General features: G+C 42.6%; 1 non-coding gene across 1 annotated transcript; it reads left to right on the top strand.

The window, feature by feature from the left end:
- Positions 1-1429: 1429 nt before the first annotated feature.
- On the top strand, positions 1430-1536 carry LOC111726726. The gene has a single exon (XR_002774432.1). It is a non-coding gene; the product is annotated as a U6 spliceosomal RNA (small nuclear RNA).
- Positions 1537-7569: the final 6033 nt, after the last annotated feature.

The following is a 7569-nucleotide window of genomic DNA, read 5'->3' as shown; positions in this document are numbered from 1 at the left end:
GCAAGAGCTCTTTGCCCTGTCCCTATCTGTCTAAGAGTAGGGTCTAAATTTGTAAAGATGCCCCTCTCCTCTCTCTACCAGGAAGGACAGAAATTAATCTCTGGTGACCACTCTAGATCTTTTTCAGCCTAGAGGCAGCACAAGAGGAAATGCCATTTTGCATTTGTGCCCCATCCCATTGGTCTCTGTGTCATTCATTTAGCCATTGTCTCTTAGCTACTGTGTCTTGGCTCTAAATCCTCCCTTCTAATCTCTGCCTGGTCATACCTGGGAAGGAGTCTGCAGAGCTCTTTCTGCTCCATGAAAGGGCTCCCAGTTCTCTGTGTCATTCACACCAAGTTCGCAGCTTTTTGCAACCAAGGCTAAGCTGGGTGGTCTCCAGGGCCCTGCCAGGGGCCGGCTAAGCCACTGGGGCAGGTGCATCATTTTGGTGGGAGTCAGCGGATTCTTCTTAACATGTATTAGACTCGCCCACATTGTAGGGATGGCCTAATGACCTAGACTGTTTGTCCCACCCCCTTCTCTCTGTGTCTTTGTATCTCTATTTCTGTCTCCCCTATGTTCTCCTTTATCTAAACAGAACAAAATACTTCAGGCAACTGTGACGTCCTCACCCCTCCTGCCCCATGTTCTCCCATAGTGTCCTCCATGAGCAGAGCTTAACAAGGGCACACTTGTGGAACAGAAGGTGGTTTGCAAAGTCCTATCCCAAGCACCACAATTTAGAAAGGAGGGTTTAGAGCTAAGAGACCACAGCTCAATAACTGGCACCCTTTGGGGTTAGGGGAAGGGATAATTCCCAGACCTAGTCCCTGTCTTCCAGAGGGTTCTTCAAAGTTCCTTGAGATAAGAAAATGAAATGTGCGGGCATGTCATCTACCTATAGGGAACACCAATGGTGAAAACCAGGTACGCTGAACTTTGCCACATCAGAGATGAGCAGAGAATTAGAAACAAAGTGTGTTAGACCAAAGGGTGCTGGACTTACACAGGAACAAAATGCAAGGATCAAAGACTTCGTCTGTGAAGGCCGACTGGGCTGCTGGGGTTCCCTGAACCTGGTAAGCAGACCCAAATGAAAACTTCAGCCCCAAATATGAATCCTTTTCAGCACTAACGTTCCGTAACTGTGTTTCTCTGTACTTTAGCACCTGGCCTGGAAATAACTGACAGGTCTATAAATCTCCCTGAAGTTTCTATTCTTCCTCCAAGCAGACATAAATATTAAATGAAGCCTCTTTATGTATAAAGTGAAGGACCAGGAGGGATCTCTCGCAGCCATACCTGGACATGATGTCAAATGGTTAAAAAAAAAAAAAAAGTAAAGGAAGTCAATTTCTTGGCAGGAAACTTCATGGCTTTTGAAGCAACACTCTGTGGTCTTTGGGGAAAGGAGGTGATCGGGGCTATGAAAAGAGGGATTCATATTGTGCTCGCTTCGGCAGCACATATACTAAAATTGAAATGATACAGAGAAGATTAGCTTGGCCCCTGCACAAGGATGACACGCAAATTCGTGAAGCCTTCCATATTTAAAAAAAAAAAAAAAAATGGAGGGATTCACGTTGCTTTACCTTAATTGCTTTGCCTCAAGGTCAATGAACCAGCCTCTGCGGAATATTTCTAATGTAGTAGGCAGGTGAGGGGGTCATGGAAGTGGAAGGCCTGATTTCTGTCCTTCCGAGGGCATTATTCATCTAGCCTACTCATTTACGTAACAAGTATCTGTTGTCCACCTGCTAGCACCCAGAAACGGAGTGACTTAGGCACAGACACAGAGGGTGCAGTGGTACGTGACATTGACAAGGTGCCTGTCACCCTGGAGCTTAGTGGGAAAGACAGGGGGCAGTGAATATACTCCAAGCAAATTCATACACTAATAATTTAATCAAAAGTAGAAAAATCTGATAAGTGACCCAAAGAAGACAAAATATGGGGCTGAGGAAGAACATGAGGAGAGGGTGAGAGGGGAGAGCTGCTTTCCATAAACCGGACAGGGTCGACCTGGCTGAGGGAGAGCTATTTATTTATTTACCTTCCAGGTAGAGGTGGACATGAGAAGGGCCGCAGGCAGAGGAAACGACGCATGCACAGGGACAGAGGAGAGAACACGGTGGCCTGCGGGAGGACTTAAAGGAGGCAGGGAAGGCCGGAGCACCAGGAACAAGAGACGAGAAGGAAATGAGGTAAATAAACCCGGCGACATGGTAGGCAGAGCCTGGATCATGCTGCTCCACTTTATATGTTAAGGAGATTACTCAGGCTGCTGGGGGGGAACGGATGGTAGAGGCAGGGAGATCAGGAAGGAGACTGGGCCGTAAAAGAGATTATGGTAGCTTAGATTATGATAGAGATGGAGAGAAATGAATGAATTAAAAATATATTTTGAAACAAATGAACTTGCCCATGGGCACGGCAGGGGAAAAGAAACATCAGAGTCAATTACTGGGTGTCTTGGAGGACAGTGTTCAGCAGGAAGCTGTACACACACGGTAATTACGAAGAGATGGATCTGGGAGTTTAAGACGGCCAGGCAGGTGCTCCACGCAGGTGGATCAGACACAATTTATTTCCAGCTGCATAGCAACTGAAGTGGGTGCTATCAGTTCCCAAGTAGCGAGGTATCCAAGACTCATCTCATAAGGGGTATGAGATTTGGGTAAGACTTGAATGAGGATTGGGGTTGGAATAATTTAGAAGGGGAGAGGAAAGTACTCCAGCATGAACAAAAGCATAAAGAGGAGATGTGGAGTAAACAAGTTTTTCAAGGGTGCAACCTTGAAGCAGCAGGCAACAGGGAAGATGAACGTGGCAATGATTTTCAGTGTCTCCCCAGCTTGGAGAAGCAGCTGCTTCCACTGAGCACCGCCCACATCCCAGCATGGAGGCGGGTCACGGCTGCTTCACCACCGCTGCCTGTCTGGGGGCTTGAGTGCATCCTGGCACATCATCTACCCAGGACTCTCTGGGTAAGCTGAGTGACGTCAGAGGCACAGAGAGGCAGAGGCGTCACTGCTGCCTGACATCCGAGGGGAGTCAGGTGTTGAGGGGTCATCCTACTACTTGGTGTAGTCAATAATTAGAGCGCACTTAAATGCATGGCACTGGCTTGGCTCCCATGGGCTCCCCGATGCTCCCACACTTGCTCCTTCCTCAGGCAGACCCTGGGCCACCTCCCACACTTGTCTCCTCTCCTGCATGTGGTTGCTGAAAGTCAGACATTGAGTATCTGGCTTCCTCTCTAGCTTCTCTGGCAGGGAGTGGCAGATCCGTTCTGTTCATCCCTGATATTTCTATGGCCCATGAGCTAAGAAGTCTTCTGTTTAAATATGTAGACTGTCGAATAAAAAAATCAAAAGAAAAGTAATTTTTCATGACAAATGAAAATTAATATGAAATTCAAATTTCAGCATCCATAAACAAAGGTTTTTTGGAACACAGCCATGCTTATTCACTTAAGAATAAGCGTGTGTGTTTTCACTAGATGATGATGACATAGTTGAGCCCTTGCAATGGAGACCATGTGGCCTACAAAGCCTGAAATACTTACTATCTGGTCCTTGACAGAAAAAAATTTGCCAACCTCTGTTTTAACCAATAGACATCCTTGACTACATAAAGGCAAGGTGCAAGGAATTGCAAAAAACTATTAAGAGTATAGTAGAAATGTCTTATCACAACAAATAAGTAAGATGCTGGTTATGTTAATCAGTCTGATTTAAGCATTCCACATTGTATATCAAATCAGCACATTGTACCCCATAATCGTCCACAGTAATGATTTCATAAAAAAATAAAACAACAAAAACATACATCAATTGATATTCTAAAATATTTTCCTTTGTACATGTAGAAGGCCTTGAAAACCATGCTAAGAGGTTTGGATCTGATTTTATCTTCATTAAGGAATTATACAAAGCTTTAGGCTGTTGAGTGACATCACAAAATGGAACCATGATAATGTTGGTTTATGTGCAATTAATTTAACGTGATGTCAGAAGGAGGAAGTTATTTTAAAGCCATCTATTAGACTCAGAAGGATACATTCAAGATATTAATAAACATTGAAAATAAATATACATAAAAGTAATTATCATCAGGAAGAGAGAAAATTTGTCTTGGAAGAGGCTCAAGGGAATATTCTAAGTATTAGAAGTACTCCGTATCTTGATCTGCATGGTGGTTACATGGGTGTTATTATAGATTAAAGATGACAGCACATTCTTTTCTATGGCTCCCATTGAAAGGTGGCCTTAGTGACTCGCTTATGCATTAGAATTTGATGGCATTGATATTCTGGGACTTTTGAGACCTTGCAACTTCCAGCTGGGTCTCTTGAGATGGCTGATGTGGAGAAAACCAGTGTCAACAAAATCTGATTACTGTGACACTGCCATGCTATTAGGAGGCCCCAGCTAGCCACGTGGGGAACTCAGAAAGAGAAAGAGATACACAACGGCCCCAGTTTTTCTATCAGCCCAATACAAGCACCAAAGAAGTAAGGAAAGAAGTTTTCAGATGTCCCTAGCCCTGGCCACTACTTGATTGCATTTCAGTGAGAGATCACAAGACAGAACCACTTAACTTCATCCGATCAACCCACAGAAATTTAAAAGAAAAAAAGCCACTAAGATTTGGTGTGGGGGGGGGGTGTTATTTCGCAGTAGATAATCAGATAACCAAAATAGGTACACACATATGAGCATTACATACTTTCTAAATGTATGTTATAGTTCAATTAAAAATAAGTAGATAAATACAAATCATACAAATTTAGAGCTTTATGATCCCTATTTAGTTTGTTATAACCAGGAGCTTAATAAATGATCAGCAATGGGTATAGATTTTTCTATCAGAATGATGATAAACAAATAGATATTGAATACTTGTGTGGATGACATCTGTGATAGCATTTGGTTTTCAGGACAGACCAGTGAAATGGATACTATTACTTTCTTTTGACAAATAAGGAAACTGCAGCAAAATTAAATGAAGGAATTTGCCCAAGGTCACATCTCTGAGAAGTGACAGAACTCAAACGGAACCAAAATTAAATGGCTCAAAAGTCCTTGCTCATTTCATGGTATTAAGTGGCCACCTAGGAATTCCCTTATGGATAGAATGAGCTTTAATAATTTCAAATGTTTCTTTTTTCTAATCAAGCCAAAGACTAATCAAACCAGTATAAGCATAGAAACACAATCCAGTTTATGCGGCCATTTGAACTCAAGAAATTAGACAAAGGAAATGACCTTGTTCTCTTCTCCAGTCATTACCTTCGTACATAATCCTTGGCTCTCCTTTATACAATCACTGACAATATGTCAGATCAATTTCATTGCTTTCTAGTTATCTTCTGGAAAGAAAAGTCCAATTGAGTCATATTTAAAACTGCAATCTCATATTCAATTCAAAGCTTGTCAGGCTTCCCCTGCAGCTGGATCTGCTGGTTACCTCTTCCTCATCTATCTTCAGGGTCATCTATGGTTTGGGTGGGAATGAAGATGGAGTAGTAGAGATTTGTAGAAAAAGAGAATTATTTTTACCTGCCTTGAGTGCTAATGGGGGTCCCCTGACCAACATGTGATGTCATCTGTAAAGCAAGAGTGTCCTCACTGGCCTTTCCTGGATCACACGTGTGTGTGGTCTCTTTGGAAGACTCTCCACCATCTCCACAATGCTGTCTGCATTCCCTCTGCGACTTCTCCTTAGCTCATTCTCTTCTCCCTGAGAAGAAGGTGAAAGCAGAAAGTAATTCCAGAATGCAGAAGGTACCGCACAGTGGGGATCTCTAGGACAGCATCCTTGGGATGCCCATTTGACTTTGAATGTGTACTTCTCTCTGGCGCTGTACAGCTTCCCGCTGGCCTTTATTCACTAGCCATGCTACTGGAGGCCAGCACACCAGGATGCTGAGTGCAGATGCAGCATACCTGTTGCCTGGAGGAACAGAGCAGAGATCACGGCACTTAGGTACTGACCCATGTCCGGTTCCTCTGTCTGAGCATGACCAAGGTGCTGACCCAACCTCCAGATGAGACATTCTTCCATTCTCTTCTTCCACCTTAAATGTGCTGTGTTTGACTTCTTCCTGCCTGTGGCTTCCTCCCAGGAGTTCCCTAATCCTGCTGAGGCCATAGCCTGACTCAGACCCCCGATGCAGGACTGGAGGAGCCCCACCTCCCAGCCAAGTCACCTCCACATTGATGGTCCATTAAAATACTAGCCATGAGACCCAGAGTCAAGCAAAAAAGAAGAAAAGTGTATTGTAATCAGCAAACTCCACTGAAGAATGTAGGGAAATTCATAACACATTTTAGAAAGATTTATATATTCAAATGGTCTTTAAAATTCAGACTTTAGTTATCTAATTCAGTCGGGTACAATAAGTCTTTTCATGGCCACCTGAAATAAATGAGGTGTCTCTATAGCTGGGGAAAAATGTACACAGGTGCCAACCATTTGAATAAATTGTAAAGTCATTGGTTTTGCCCACGTCGAGGACATTTATTTTCTCTAGGCATTTCTGCTGAGTTTAACCCAAGTGCAAAGAATGACTTAATTTGCGACTAAAAAATGTAAAAATTTTTAGTCAGACAGACCTCTGCAGAAATCACATCCTATTAAGGATATTAATATGCCCCCTTCAGGGAACCTCCAAAATCTTCAGTAGCATTCTCTGATTGCCGTCAAATACTCATTTACCAGACTTTTTCTTTAAGGGTTATTCTTGGATATGATTCTGACCAATGATTTTGAGAAGAGTGTTTGCTGTACTTTTTTCCCTGAGTAGAGATTAGAAACTGTACTGGGAAATGATATTGATTTATCCAAATGGATTTGTTTTGCAAGGTGAAAATAATCTTGTAATATCGCTGTGTAAATATGGATGAGCAATTGACCATATAATTAACTATCCATTCTTTTTGCTACATCTAGTTTGTTACTTGGTGCGTCTGCCAGTAAATCCTCATTACAATTCAGTACATTATATGATAGGCAACGAATTTTCAAGATGCTCCTTTTACATTTTCTTCAAAATCAGATAGTCATAAGGAAATAAAGATGCTAGAAGAAGATATCTCCATATTCAAGAAGCAAGGACGTTATTGTGCCATCTTTCAAACCCTGTGGCTTCCCTCCCAGGCATTTCAATGACTTCTGACTGTATCTGTCTCTTCCTGCTTCGTGGCCTGCCCTGCCCAATCCCCTTACCACCAGGAGTCACTTATGGACCAGAAAATCCCCTTCAAGACAGGATAAAGGAGAAATAACAAAATGGAAATGACTTGGGCTTCAAAGTTAAACATTTAAACCTTGTGTTTCTACATTTTAACTATGTGGCCTTGGGCAATTCTAAGTAGCTCCCCAAGTAAGAGTTTAGTTCCCCTAGCAGACGTGTGGTTCCTAAACCCAGTGGTAAAGTTAAGCTGTCCCTCTATTTGTGATGTGAACCTTAAACACTTGATTTAAGGTGGCACCCATCACTTTTCTCCAGTGATTATAAAGTTAATGATTTTTCCATTTTAGTGAGGAAATACTTTGCAGAAGGGATACTTTGAAACTATG

This window comes from Otolemur garnettii, unplaced genomic scaffold, assembly GCF_000181295.1.
Source record: "Otolemur garnettii isolate 467f Iridium unplaced genomic scaffold, OtoGar3 scaffold00077, whole genome shotgun sequence".
NCBI classification, from domain to species: Eukaryota; Metazoa; Chordata; class Mammalia; order Primates; family Galagidae; genus Otolemur; species Otolemur garnettii.
The sequence above is the reverse complement of the archived record's forward strand: the minus strand, read 5'-3'. Positions and strand labels throughout refer to the sequence as shown.